Raw genomic sequence first — 16,326 nt, forward strand, 5'->3', positions numbered from 1 at the left:
TATTGACAAATTCTGATTTTATTTTTTCCTTTTGCAATGCCACATAGCCATGTCAACCAATTCTTCCAATTTTTTACTCTATCAAATGTATCCAACAAAACTGCCAATACAATAGAATTGGAACTTCTGTTACATACAATTTCATGGGCTTTACGATCAGTCAACACGCATACTGATCCATCTCAACTACCTTGGACCAGAGATTTGCTGTGACGAGATGTTATTAAGAGAGACGTATATGGCAGATGTTGGCGAAGCATTTTCCTGTGGATGCAACATGAACCCATTCCCCACATTGGACCCTTCAATAACAGAGTCCTCAATAAAATTCCGCCCGTTGAACCGCAAGAAGTTCAAGGCATCGACCCTTGGCTCACCCAAAGGAATCTCACCTTCCAACATACCCACCACACTCGCCATGCTCGGCCTCAACATTGGCATGTCGTGAACGCAACACAAGGCTACACGCACAAGCTTCTCCACCTCCTCACTTGTAACTCGCCCCTCAAGCCTTGGGTCCAAGAGCTCCAAATACCTTCTTTGTTGATGCATATCCAATGCGAATCGAGGGAAATAACTATTCATCAAACAGTTCCTCCTTCCGCTCACAATTTCTAGAAGTACCATTCCATAGCTATAAACATCAGTCTTTTCAGAAATTGAAGAGGTGGCTATCAATTCTGGTGCAAGGTACCCTCGAGTGCCTCTCAGTGCGGTGAAGTGGTTGGACTGTCCTGGGCTAAGAAGCTTTGATAGTCCAAAATCCGAGATTTTAACCTGGAAATGATCATGCAAGAGAATGTTCTCGGGTTTGACATCACAATGGATGATCTTTTGGTCACACTCACTGTGCAAGTAAGCAAGCCCACGTGCGGTTCCTAATCCTATATCAACCCGTTCTTGCCACTCTATGACTGGTCCTGCATCGAAGAGAGTTCTGTCTAATGAGCCACGGTTCATGTATTCATACACAAGGAACCGATGCCGCCCATGGACACAAAATCCTCTAAGTTTTACTAGGTTGGTATGGTGTTTGTTAGCAATAATCACGATCTCAGTGAGAAATTCTTTCTTCCCATGGACACCTAAATTAGTAATCTTCTTCACTGCCACGAAAGTCTCGTCAGGCAGGGTGCCCTTGTAAACAATTCCAAACCCCCCAGACCCGATTTGGGTCTCAAAATTATTTGTCGCCTTCTTGAGCTCTTCATAATGAAATCTAACAGGTAAGCCAGAGATTGAAAACACATCAAGCTCCATCGAAGAATTTGATCCATCTCGACCTAATTTTACAATTTTCATTTTCTCGAGTCTCCGTCTTCTCCACCAAATGAACCCAATAACTGAAAGTGCGAACACGAGAAAGAATCCAGTCGAAGGTAACAAAATAAGAGCCGCTAGCGGAAAATTACGTGCTTGTTTACCATCGATTGTGTTATCATTTGGTGATTTTGGTATCTTAATATAGCCTAATCGATCGTTCGGACTTCCAGTGTTGAACCTAACCGACCCCAATTGGTTCTTGATAAGAAAACAAGAAGCAGAAGAATTATCATAGAAAAAACCCAAACAAGAACAATTCTTGAAGCAAAGATTCTCACAAGCAGAGAAAGTATCACTGTAAGTATCCGGTGTTGAGAAATCATCAGCGAAGTAATCGATACCAGGGGCAAGACCCATAAACGAAATCTCAGACGAATTGGGTTGATTACCATTGTTAGTAGAATTACAAGCAGATGGAAGATAATTAGAATTGGGGGGCAAGCAACCTTTTGAATTGGGATCATTGCGGAAGGCCGATGGGCATGAACAAGTGCCTGTGCCTGAATTTGATCCAGCGATGTCGGAACACAACCCAATTGTATCACAAAAGTTCGGAATTTGACAATCATGACTGGGCCAACTAATTTTCTGAAACAATTTATCAGAACTACTAATCCTAAACCTCCCACCAGAATCCAATTTTGCAATTTGAAAATCTGATCCATCGAGTATTACCTGAAATACGACAACAAATCCGACGACACCATTACCACCGGCAAACAAATAAAGTCCGGTAGAGTTCATCTCCATATAACCCACCGGATAATTCGTATTCCGATATGCCATCGCTTCCATCGATAGTTTCCAATACGTGAGTCCATTCCATTGCAAAATCGCATCTCTATCAGTAATCGAAAATTGAAAAGCTCCGGTCGATAGGTTAGTTTCTGATACAGCACTGGACAGCGAAGCCCCGATGGGAAACCTCTGACCAATCACAATTGTGTCCGTTGGATGATCGAAACTCTCCCAAAGAGACACATTTGATTGATCAAGTAAAACTAGATTACCTGTCTCCTTAAGTTGTAACGCTCTAACGGTCGAATTTAACGATGGAGTTGTCCATACGAGGTTTCCGTTATCGTCAGAGATGGTAATACCTTTGATTGTTAGAGTCAACTTAGCTGAATCAGAGATTGGGGCATTGCGATTAGCGGACCAGATGATCTGATTGGATGGCACGTGGATGATGGAGACGTAGAAGTAGGTGTTCTGCTGCTTCACGGGGTTGAGGATAGTGGCTATGAAGGTTCCATTAAGAGAGGATAAGAAAGCGCCTGCGTTGTTGATGAATTGGAATCTCGAGGCGGTGAAGTTTGGGTAGATGAACTCTGTGTTGAGGTGAAAAGAAAAGGATGGATGAAGGAGGAGTGCGTAGGTTAAGAGGGTTAAGAAGGTGAAGGATAAGATGATTGGTGGTGTTATAGTAGATCCCATGGCAATGGCTTTGGTGTTAGAGTAGCAGTCCGCAGGGTTGACGAAGGCTGATTTTTGTAAGAATCCATTAAGAACCGATTCATTTTTTGCTTCTGTGTTCGACTTAGGAACTTCAGTCAGTCTTTTGTGGCCCCAGTAATAATGGAAAAAAGTCAAAAACTTTAAATTTGGATTACACGTGGAATTTTCAAGAAGGTAGCTTAAATTTTGTGGAAATATAAGAGCGTAAAATAAATTCAAAACGCTATTAGTCTTGCAACGATGAGGCTTTCTTGAACAGATCACCTTGTGATATTCAAAAAAAAAAAAAAAACAAATGATCCGATGCCACCGGATTGTGAAGGAAGAAATTCTATGAAATTATAAATAAATAAAAAATTTAAGAAGTTATGTTTTACTCTTTCTCTTCTCTGAATAATGAGTTTCTTTTCTCCACTTCATTCAATCCAAGCATGGCCTTAGGAAGTTCAATTAGTCTTCTGTGGCCCTAGTCCTAGTAGGTAGGGATGCACATGATTCAGGTTGGGAAAGTATTGGAATTGAATCGAACTTGGTCAGTTCTACAAATATTGAATTGAAATTGAACCGAATATACCCTAAAATCAAATCAATCTAAATCAACATTAATTCGGTTCTTGGATCATCAAAAATTGCACAAATGTTCAAGAGAGTGACCAATTTGCTATCACAGGATTATCTCCTAGACACTCGCGCATACTATCCACATTTACATGATCTCCTCTGGATTCCATCGACGTGGCCACATCCTCACCTTCGATTCATACTAGTTTCAATGGAGGAGTTTCAAGCCTTCAATCGTCTCGTCCATACGAGCTTCAATGAAGGAGGAGCTTCAATGGAAATCGTTATACTAGATTTTGATTTAGAGAAATGCCATCGATCAAAATCTAGTCGATTTCTTCAAGTTTGAAATGAAGCTTCAATGGAGGAGTGAATGAAAGAGATATACTCAATCGATGGAATAAAATAAAATTGCTTGTTTTTTAATTTGGGCATACAGCGGTCTCAAGGAGTCTGACTAGATTTACTAATTTTTTGAATCTCGAAGTCAATTGTTCGTGGTGGATGAAGCTTAGCAAAGTCTTTTTTCCTCACTAAGTTAGTAAGGCTAGTCGGACCCTATTAAAGTTGTCTCTTCTTGATTGACTTTTAATTTGGCATACTACCGTCCCATTTGGTTTGCGAAACAATTGTGTCAATTGAATATAGAACATTTTTTAAAGCTGTATCTCACTTCAAACTTTTGATGAAATCGTCTCAATTGGATTATATGTGGAATTTTCAACCACGTATTCCAAAATTCAATGGAAACAATTCGCCAAGTCAACTCGACAAATATCGAGTCAACTTGAAAATGCCTAGTTAAGTAGAAATTCGATCAACTTATTTGATTATATGTAATATTTATTATGAGAACAAAATTAAATATGAGATCAACTTGTTGCACATCACTACGGGCTGGTTGCATCCCAATCACTGCTAGAAAACTCATAAATAGCGACGACATCTAGCGACAGCTTATTTTGCTGGGTCGCTAAAAAGTAATTTAGCGACCAACAAAAATCATGTTTGTCACTGTAGAGTTTCTTTCGCCTTTTCCTTCGCGCGCGTTTATTTCTAAAACCTTTCTTCCCATTCTCACGTCTTATTTGCAAAAGCTCACAACTCGAGCTCTCGATCGATCGATCCAAAACCTTACAACTCGAGAAAGCTTGCCCTTGCCTCTCTCTTTCTCTTGGTTGATCCAAAACCTCACAACTCCCTTACTCAGATCGATCTCTCTCAATCAATCAATCAATTCTGATTCTTCTAAAACGAATCAAATTGGCTGAGAACTAGGGTTTCTTATCTATCACATCAAGGTAACTATGTATGTGTTTTTGTGTCGTGGATCTAGGGTATGTTTCAGACGAGAAAGGTCGATTTTATTTTTCCTACTTGATTCAATCGATCTAAGGTATTCGATTCCACAAAATTTAAGATCCAAATTTTCTTCTTCAACAAGTGCTATTACTACAAGGATTTTCTGCTTCGATTATCTGCTGAAAACACCAATCACCTTCAAGTATAGTTCGATTATGTTAAACCTCTGTTAAAACTTAAAGATTTGAAGTTTTCTCACACTTTGGTTTGTTCTATTTTGATTCATTTTTTAACTTAGATTTGATTTTTCAATTGGAATAAAGCTTCAAACTATTATAACACAAATGACTTTTGAAATCCAAGAAAGATTTGCCTTTGGGTTTAGTTCAAATTCATAGCTGCAGATACCCACATTGATACTCTTAGTTGTGAATTTGGATAAGAAAAAATAGTAAGGTTTGGAAAAGATCATCACCCAATCCCTCATAGAGTCCTGGTTGGTGAGGGAATATATATTTTCTATCAGGATATGTGTTCCAATCATTTCTTATTTCCACTTTAGTTTTCAGCCTTGGTTTCGATTTTTTTTTTAATCTTCATTAGTGTTATGTCTTAGTCTTGTCAGATCCATCAAAATCATCTTAATTGACTTGTCTCAATTTTATTTCATACTTGGCCATCCTTGGATTCCTTTGAATGTGCTCATTTATGATTTATTCCTTTCTAGTTTTTTCTCTTATCGATCACTATAACTTCAACATTATTTTCTGGTTCTCTGAATATGTTTTTTGGATGTCCAACATTTGGTCCTGTTGAGCATGTTGGTCATATTGTTCTTGTACTATTTCAGTTTGTTATGTGGCAATCATATAACCGGTGTCATCCATGCATCTTTTGGACAAAGTGTGTGTCTCACTAGATGTTATGCTTTTGTAAAATGCTTTAGGGCATGTTGTTGGGAAAGTCTTGTTTTGAGGCCTCATGGTGTAAGCCCCAATTGCTTTTTTTAATTTTATTTTAATTTTTTAAATGTCATCCTTGCCAATCAATCACAATTAACTTTCTTTCCTTTGAGTATCCATATTAAGTTTTTATTGCATATATCATGTTTTCATCCTATTTATTTGAAAATCCTTTTTTATTGTATTTATCCCTAATTCTAGTTTTGCATTGACTTCTTCTTTAGCTTTATCATTCAACTACATCATTTGCAAATATTGTACAATGAGGAACCTACTCTTGAATATGAACAATTAATTTGTCCATCACCAATGTGAAAATATATGGATTTAAAGTAAGTCCTTGATTCAAACCTATTGCAAATGTTAAGTTGTTTCACTACCAACTCTTCTCAGGACAATTGACACTTGAGCATAAATGTTTTTAGATAATGCAAATGTATTCATTGGGGTTCATTTTAAAAAAAAATTTGAGTTGATTTATAATTAAAATTTGTACTAATGATAGAAGTTATAATTTCAGAAAAGTGTGTTTTTAGTTGGAATGATCTGTTGTGATGGAGAATGTCATCTAAATGAGAAATCCATCCTTCTACAAGGCAGGTACTGAACTGTTTTTGTCTCATAGCTTCATATAATCTCATTTGAGAGGGTGAGAGTGAGTTAGTTTGGAATGTCAGGTTATGTCAACTAGTGTTTTAATTAAGTTTTTCAGATAAGCAGCAAGAAGAATGTTATTGTGCTAGGAGATAAGGTCTAGTTGGGTTTAACTATCACATAATTGTAATGTAGCTTCTGTGCAAGAAGAGCCCATCTAGCAAACTTAGATATTGGTATTCCTAGAAACTGTAGTTTGTGTTAGAAGAGACCTTGTAAGTTGATCCAATGCTTGGAAGATCTTAACTACCATACGAAAATGATCACCATTGATCCAATGCATCACGAACTTCGTATCAATGGAATATTTCTGTAATAGTAAATTTTGACTTATTTCTTTTATTTTAGATTTTATTTGATCAACTAGGTTTTCTATTTTTCTTTTTGGTAAGGAGCCTAAGGTGTTTTAAACTCCAATTAAAGCATGCCACTTAGACACGACACCTTACTGGATCCACTTAAAGCATGCTAATTCTATAAGAGTTCTGATCCTGATTCATTCTATAAATATAAACATATATGTACAAGGAAGTTCCTAGACATGTTTTGTTTGATTCATTCTAATTGTTGATTCTAAACATTTTTTGTGTTATTTACATTATTACCTACCCTCAGAGTAATCCAATATAACTTACTGGTCAATGGTATATATGGATGCTTCTAATTGAATGCAATGATCAACTTATGACAGGAACAATTAATTAAAATGGAAAGGAATGGAGCATCTGCTACTCTAGAGGCAAGATTCTTTTATTCTTCTTATTTCCCATTTTACGAATTAAACAACTAACCAAAATACTGAAATATTCTATATCTACTTATAGGAGCTAAACAAGTAACCAAAATACTGAAATATTCTATATCTACTTGTAAGTTTTGAATGAATCACTACTATAAGTATGATACTGTAAATCCGTAATGCTGTCTTCCTTTATGGATATTTCGGGGGTAGATCAGTGCCCTTGAGGCACAAAACTATTCTTTCTAAGTTTGGTTTGAACTTCTCACAAGGCCATGTGTTGAATTATTGGTTCATAAGTCGAAGGCTCTGTTTTGTTATTTTCACTTTACTCAATTTTTTGCTATAGAAAGCAAGCAAACTCATTGCAAAGAGATCATCACCAATGGATGGGTAACTTTTCCTTATCAAACATCTTATCTTAAGGGAGCAGGTTCTCTTATATTTATTTATCTATTTCCTACCTTCTTTCTCTCGTTTTAGTCTTTAACAGAAACCAACAATCATCATCTGATAAAACCTCCAAATGGTATATGCTATTTGCATCCATCATCTGAGAGACCTCATTTCAAGTAGTTACTATAATTTTACATCCCAGACAATGTGGTGAACTTAATGCAATTTTTAACATTTCCCAATTCTTGGTACCTACATTCCATACATCATCCAACACAATTAAAATTCTCTTGCCCCGTAATACTTGAAAAATATCAGATTCCAAGAAAGGTCCCTGGCTTTTGGTTGCATATTCTATGATCTTACTGATAACTGCTTCGTCATAATTCCACCAAGATAGGAATATAAACACCTAGATTTATATGCTCAATAGGGAATGAGTTAGATTGTAGTGCTACTGATTGTCTAATACCCCAATTGACATTTTTTTATCTGCTCTGAGTGTACTGTTTTCAAGTGATCTCCTAATATTCTTTTGTGTTTTGAAGCAAGGGTGACTGTTGTTCCTTGTCAATGGCTTATAGGCCTATGCAATGTTAACTCTATTGAGCTTCCTTATGGACCATCTTTAAGAGATGGCTTTTCATGTAAATTCCATTGACAGAAATCACTTATTAGAAGCTGGTTTAGAAAGATTTTATGGAGAAACATCACCTCAGAAGAAACAATTCAATCCGGGTTTTTTGGTTGGAACATACTTCATTGCTAATAATAAGATCAATGGAATTGATTTTGCAACGGTCCATTCATATCCCGATCAATGGTAAGAATCATCCAACAATTTAGAAAAACCTCAAATTTGATGAAAATATAAACAATGCAAGCTCTATTTCCTCATTTCAAGAAGAAAATACTCAACCATTAATGGATTTTCTTGCATTGTTCTGTGAACAAGTTATCCAGCTCGAACAATCAAGCACTACTTTCTTTCTTGAACAATTGGCTTAACACGCACATCCAAGATGCACAAACCATTCTCCGAAGGCCTTTACTCCTTGCCGAGTTTGGAAAATCATCTAAAGATCCTAGTTTTAACTCTTACTAGAGAAATTCCATGTTCAATACAACTTATTATAAGATTTACTAATCGGCAAGAAGTGGAGGTGCAACTGCTGGTGGGCTGTTTTGGCAACTACAAACAGAAGGAATGGATTCTTTCAGAGATGGGTATGAAATAGTTTTGAGTGAAAGCCCTTTGACAGCTAATATTATTGCTCAACAATCTCATAAGCTTTTTTGAATAAGGAAGATGTATGTGAGATTGAGAAGTGAAAGAAAACTTGAATTTTATATTAGAATTTGGATTGGTAGTTAGATTTGCATAATTGTTTGATTTTACCTTCTAACAATAGATAATTTACAGTAGGTGGTTCAGAAAATAGTTAGATTTATGAAAGTTGAAGACGAGGGGCATTTGAGTCTTTTCATGTTGCTAGTTGAGGTTTATGTCCATCAATTCAAAAAAAAAGGGGTATCTCTAATATTCAGCATCATGTGAGGGGGGCAGGTGTAAAATTAATTTAGAAAAAAAACCCTTATAGCGACGGCCAATAGTGGCTGTCGCTATAAGTCCCATAGAGCTATATGCGGATTTTTCCCCTATAGCGACGGTCGCTATATCCTTATTTTACCGTAGTGAATCTTAAAAAATTACCTCTTTTATTTATTTATAATTTTATATGTAATACTCCAATTGAGAACAAATTAAATATGAGACCCACTAGTTGCACATAACTGCTGGTTGGTTGCATCTCAATCTTAAAAAATTCTCTCCTTTTTTACTTTATCATTTATAATATCTCATAACCTACAAGTTGCACTTCAAATGACCTGCATGTTCATCTTTCTTATTCTACTTGTGTCATCTTTGTTTTAAGATATTTTATTATTTATTAATTAATTGACTAAGTTTAAATGATTTTCAATAATGAAAATGTTTCTTGATCAATTGAAGAAACTGATTGAAAATCAGCCAAGCCTCTTCTATATACATTTAAGAATAAGCAATAATATTTTGTAGGCATGATTGAAGAAGAAGAAGAAGGAAACAAGACGTAAAACAATTTTTTTTTTTTTTTTAGTGTAAGGGAGAATTTTTATGTGATGAAGTTCAATTGGTAATGAACGGCGTGCAACTATTCAGTCCCTTAAATATTTATGAATTTAATATATTTTAATTTGACTCATTTGAATTGATTCTCAAATTGTTTACTAAACTCAATAGAAATTCAAGTGAGATGGAGCTTTTTACTTTAAAAAAAAAAAAAAAAAAGTTTTGCAGGTGGGATACACATGAAGAATAACATTGAGAGATAGGAAAATTATTTTCCTAGGACAATAATTTATATATATATATATATATATACATATTTGAAAGTATGTAATTAAAAATTTTAAAAGAAAAAAAAAAAACTCTTTAACTTTTAAGGTAAATTATTTTTAATCTGATTGACTTCATCCATAAACTGTTATAAAAAGAAAAAAAAAAAAAAAAACCTTGATTCAGATATCCATCTTCCTGACTTCTTCTACTTCTCAAAAAATCCTATCTTGTTATTAAAGTTATGTGTGATTATAGGGATTTCCTTTTTGAGGAAAAATGACTTCTTGTGAAAATAATAGTGTACAAATAAATTCCTTGGAAAAATGAATTTTATTATGTGATTGCACCTAAGAAAATGTCAAAAAAGAGTTTGATTTTAGTTTGGAGTTCGAGGTAATCATGAAATAATTAGGGCTGGAAATGGGTCGGATAATATCTGCTTACCTGACTCATCCTACCAAAATTATTCAGGTATGACTACAAATTTTTTATCCGATTAAGAATTTGGATAAATTTATCTGCAATTATTTTTATCCGATTATTTTGAGAATCGGATATGGATAAGTATTCCCATCTACCGTAATATCTGTTTATCCAAATTTAATATGATAAATTCACAATAAAAATAAATGTATAATCCAAAATTAAGAATTTTCATCATCTTCCCAATGAGATATATATATCCGACTTTGATATCCACTTGAAATTTTTGTAGAAGTAGGATACAAATATCCTTTATAAAAGTGGATAAATAGTCGGATATAGATATCCTTAGCAAAAAAGTGGGTAAAAAATTGCATATGGATAATTGGCTATAGACTTGGATAAGGATATGAAAATAGCTTCACTTGATCCATTGCCAGTCCTAGATATATTGACGTTTAAAAGTGAGTGACATTTATTTTCCTGATAATTGGGGTAAGGGGAAAATGTGCAATCATACACTTATAAAATTATATTTTTCAACTAAAATAAATATTTCACTCATTTTCATGCGCAATCATATATGCCCAAATATTTAAATATTGCACCCAAAAAAAAAAAAAAAAGAGGTAGAAGAAGTCAAAAATTGAAAGAAAAAAAATGTATCAAAGGCCAAAGGTTTTCAGCTAGAGGTTGACGGTTTGGTCCTTTAGGTTAATTTCTATTTATCTCTCAAAAAAGATTGAGGTCAAGGAATAGGCCCAAGGGAGTGTCTCAAATATTCATGAACTCTTGTGTTCGTGTAAAGTAGACAAATTCTCAAAATGGAAAATTTCTGTGGAAGTTTTTTCTCCCACAAAATTTCACGGTATTTTGAACCCCTTTTTTTGGTTTTTAATAAAGAGGTTTGCGTATTTTTACGATTGGGACCACAATTCTTTTTTATATTGAAGCAACCGTTAATCACAAAGCTCCGTAAAAATTTAGGGCATGTTTGGATACCAGGAGTAGAACTACTGTTCCAAATAACAGGAGCTGGAGTATTTTATGGAGGAGCTGAAAAAGTATTTCTGTGCAGAAAGGGTGTTTGGCAATCAACTCTATGAAGTACTGGCAGAAATACTTTTGTGTTGGAAGTCTGTTTGGGAACCATATTGACTTTTCATGACTTCTAGAAAAAAGATCTAGAATACCCTTATATTATACCAGTTACTGTTTTTTATTTTTTAGTATCATAATATGCCTTCAAACTATATTATTTTTGACAATTTAACTATAAATATTAATATAATATAATATAATATAATATTTTAAATATTAAATATTAATATAATATGTTTAAATCCATTATACTCAAAAAATTTTAAAAAAAATTGACGGCACCTCCCTTAAAAATTAGATGGTTTAACCTATCATCTGTTGAATTACCATATGGGTCCCGTTCCCCACCCTAAGTTTTACCTTATACTTTAACAAACGTGTTTTGTCCTACATGGGTTAGAAGTTTTGGAATAGGCTGATTTTTGGTGAGAAGGATCCCTATGGTGAGGAGATCATCCTCACCAAAATCAGTTCATTCCAAAACTTCTAGCCCCATCAAAAATGATTTACAAAAAATGGACGGTCCACGATTTTTCAACTTGTAAACATGGGGTTAGAAGTTTTGGAATGGGCTGATTTTTGGTGAGGATGATCTCTATGATTAGAGATCATCCTCACCAAAAATCAGCCCATTCCAAAACTTCTAACCCATGTAGGACAAAACACGTTTGTTAAAGTGTAGGGTAAAGCTTAGGGTGTTGAACATTTTTCTTACCATATATATAAAAGATGTCTCAAACATACCAAATCCTGATATATATATATATATATATATATATATCTATACTTAAACAAATCTCATACATGCAATCTACATATATCTATTTAAGAAATAACATCATAACTAACATAGCTATTAAAATTAAAATTGTTATAAACTGCAATATATTGCATTCTATTGATGGATAAAAAAACAAATCCTTCATGGTATTTTGTTGTCCATTTTTCTTCACATATTTATCAGTTACATCAACTTCGTCAATAAATTCAACTTCATCAACCCATAAAAATCCTCCAGTATGATTTCATAATTAAAAAATAAATAAATTTCATTAGGTTGTAATAAAAATATATATATTGTAAGAGAAATATGATAAATTCATATATGTCTTATTGACAATTATTACCTTTTAAGATGGGCACCGATAAAATTTTCTACCTTTGTTTTCTTTGGTTCTAGTAGTAATAATAACCAACTCTCGACCAAACGAACAACAAAGTGCCATCAAAACTATAATCAAAGATTTCAAATGCATGAAAAATCAAAATAGATAAATTTAAAATAACTTACAAGAATAACAAGTCAAATGTTTAACAACATTTAAATTAAAGTACTGAATTTAAGACAAGTCATTCTTATACATTAATATTATGCCGATCATAGACCTCTTTTATAGCTTTTGCTATGACTTCTCTTTTTTATTCTATAGCCCTATTTGTTTGACGATGTGAATGCACAATTGGATTTCTATGATTTATAGATGTGGATCCTTCTTCTATAAAATCATCTTGATCATATTGGGCAAATTCCACATATGATAAACCTTCTTTTTGAATAAAATTGTATAATCCCATATAGACAATCATAATATCTCGTTGTATATCAAATGAATACGAATGTATGTCAGGTAAAATGCCCAGCGTGCCTTCAAAACATCAAAACATCTTTCAATGACATTGCGTAGGAAAAAATGTAGATGATTGAACAATTTTTTCTTCCCTTTCTTTTATGCCCATCTCCGAAAATCTTATAGATGGTAACAAACACCTCTATATGATGCCCAATAATCGTCCATCAATGGATATCCAAAGTCAACCAGATAATACTTACCTAACAATCAAAATAAACAACTACAATCATTATAAACTTATTTTAGTAAATAAAGTATTATCTCAATTAATACTTTAAATACCAACCTTCTCGTGGGTGTGAAAATCCTGAATTGGGATCAGTGATGGTTTTCAACAATATATTTGAGTCATTTACTTGTCCTTCCCAACCAGCCATGACATACATAAAAACATTTCGAAAGAACATATAGCCAACACATTCTGTATTATACCCTTTCGACTTAAGAAACGAAATTGGTCTGTTGTAGGAACATGTGCTCTTATATGAGTACCATCTATCACTCCTACACAATCCTTCATGTTGAAATAATAATATATAAGACAATGCATCAATTAAAAAATATATATATTGGTGTTAATAATAAAAAAATATAATAAATTACCTTAAAGAAAGGCCACTATCTTCGACTAGTCCAAATTTCATGAGGGATCTTATTCGAGTATCGGGACACGATAAGAATCCTATATAAACGTAGAACCGCCTCCAAAACTCTATGAAAATGCCTGCTTACAGTCTCTTCTGAATGTTGAAATCGATTAGCAGTCAATCTCATACTTACATTTTGTCCTAATATCATTAGGAACATTGCCAAAGAGACTTGTAAAGAAACGCGTCTTGTACTCTTTAGGTTTACCTCGTCGCGAAGAAATGATAATAATTTATGAAAAACATGTTTCTCCATTCTAAATTTTTCATGCCATATAGAATTATTTCCTGATAAAACATATTTTATATAATCTTCCCTAATAAAATCACAATTTGTCTTTTGTTGTTTATTTAAAATATGTTCTCGTTGAGGTAAAATCTAGGTTACTACCATACTAATTGCTAATAGTTCAAGATTATCATCTGAAGATGAAGCTGAAACGTTCTCAACTGAGGATAAATCCATCACCTCTTCATCCAACGATGAATCTATCACCTTTTCATCTGATGATGAAGACATAAAAAATGCATTCGACGATGAATCCATCAAGTATGTTTATTTTCAAATATGTTATAAAATATCAAAAATCAAAATATCATAATTTACCGATAATCAATACTGATTTAAACTTTGAGGGAGTGATTGTTCTTTCTCTTGTGTTATTTGGATGTTCTTCTTATCTCGCTTCTAAGTGGATTGAGTTCTTCCTTTATCTTTTTTTTACGTTTTTAGAGGGTTGGAGTTTAAATATCTTCTCTTCTAGAAAAATGCATATTCAGGCTATCCTTCTTTTCGTCATTGCTTGGGATCTTTGGAGAGAGCACAACAACAGGGTGTTCCATAGCAAGGAAAGCTCGTCTCACACAGTGATTTTAGAGATTTTGGGGGTTCTTTTCTTTTGGTCAAAGTTGAGTAAAGACTTTGAGGGAGTGTATTTTCAAGATTTTGTATTTAATTGGACAATCATTTGTGACTCGTAGCACCCTGCCAGGTGTATAGTTTTTTCTTTCTTTCCTTGTTGTTTTTTCTTGTCTTGTTGTTTAGGGGCTATCTCAGCCTCCTCTTCTCCTTTTCTTTATTAATAAAATTTATTTTTATAAAAAAAATATTGATTTAAACGTAACATAAATATCTTTATTACATCTGATATAAATAAAAACAAAAAACATTCGACATAAGTAAAGGCAAAAAACATCAAATAAAAAACATAACTATATCCATTACATCCAACATAGATAAAGATAAAAAATATCTAACAAAAAAATATAAATATCTCCATTACATCCGACATAGATAAATCTTACATATTGCTACGACCATCAGAATTACCACCAGTTGACATTTGCCTTCTACCCACCAACCACTGTAGATGCGCCTCTTTCGTCTTAAAACAACAAAACATATCTCTGAATCCTTTTTTTTTTCAAAATTATCGCATGCCCAACCATATAATTCACTCATGAATGAAATATCATCTGATAATTCATCTAATAATGCAATGCAATCTGCGATATTAGTCTTTCCCTTATCCTTAATAGTCTAAACAAGTTGACCAAACTATTTTTCAAATATATAATTATTTTTGGTTGCCTTCTTCTTTCGTAATTGGGACTCCCCACTAGATGATGTCCTTCTTAAAGGTGCACGAGTTATGTTCTCACTTTGAAGATTATCTGTATTTTGAAACATATTTAGTGGAAATTGGATCTCGGATTACACTTCTGGTTGAGTCTCAGAGACCAAATTAGGACTATTATCATCATCATCATCATCATCATCATCATCTAGATTCTCTTCAACAAACTCATAATTCATTGCAGGAGATCGGGCATGAGAACCAGTGGATGTAGTCCCACCGAATACAAGGTCCAGCTCATGAATAAATTTGAATTCCTTAGAATGAAATTCATTCTCAGTTGAATGGGTCTATAAAAAAAATATTAATATAAATATTTGATAGAATAATTGCAATTGGATAAGCTAGGTTAGAGTATTACCTTCAACCTATCAACCCACCAAGTATCGTCTATAACAATGACATTTCTTACTCTGTCATATCCAATACCACTTATATTCATCAAACAATTCCAACTCTTCCAGTCAAGCTTGATTTTATTCCGATGGTCCTTAAGTTATTTTAATTCAACGTGTACATTTGTTCTATTCTTAAGCTCCTGCCAAAGGTCTTTCCAACTTTGTTTCTCCAAAGTAGGGCCATTTTTACAACTTTGTTGGATAAATTCAAGACATATATCGATAAATGTCTTATGAATTTCTCGAGTCCAAACAAATTTTGTTTTGTCTGATTCAGTAGTCAACTATTTTCTCTTACGTTGGTTTTCGAATATTTTCTATTAACAATTAAAGTAAATGTACAAAACTTAGACGACAATAAATTTAAGGACACTTTTTTTCCAAGTACAACAATGAGATTTTTAAGGACAAATAAAAAATCAATAAAGAGATATGACAAGAAAACAGCCAGGAAGACTAATTAAAATAAATTTAAAGCATAAACATTTGAAGAAAAAACGAAGAGAAAAATATAATTTGATTAGTATATGATTTGAAGTATTAGTAAGTTCAATGGTATCATTACTAAGAATCGTGATAATCTGACTTAATCATATGGCATACTCAACCAAAGAATGCAGGTCTACGGTCCCCAAGCCTGTCACATTAAGGGTGTTGATTGAGTATGCCACATGCCTAAGTCAGATTATCACAACTCTATTACTAAACGAG

At 33.6% G+C, this 16,326-nt stretch overlaps 2 pseudogenes; one reads left to right on the top strand and one right to left on the bottom strand.

Moving 5' to 3' along the window:
* LOC147401693 (G-type lectin S-receptor-like serine/threonine-protein kinase At5g35370 pseudogene) lies at positions 1-2,805 on the bottom strand (annotated as a pseudogene).
* A 5,225-nt stretch (positions 2,806-8,030) lies between these two features.
* LOC147401694 (mannan endo-1,4-beta-mannosidase 7 pseudogene) lies at positions 8,031-8,695 on the top strand (annotated as a pseudogene).
* The last annotated feature ends 7,631 nt before the right edge of the window (positions 8,696-16,326 follow it).

This window comes from Akebia trifoliata, chromosome 5 (assembly GCF_017979445.1).
Source record: "Akebia trifoliata isolate Shusen 1 chromosome 5, ASM1797944v1, whole genome shotgun sequence".
In the NCBI taxonomy this organism is placed as follows: Eukaryota; Viridiplantae; Streptophyta; class Magnoliopsida; order Ranunculales; family Lardizabalaceae; genus Akebia; species Akebia trifoliata.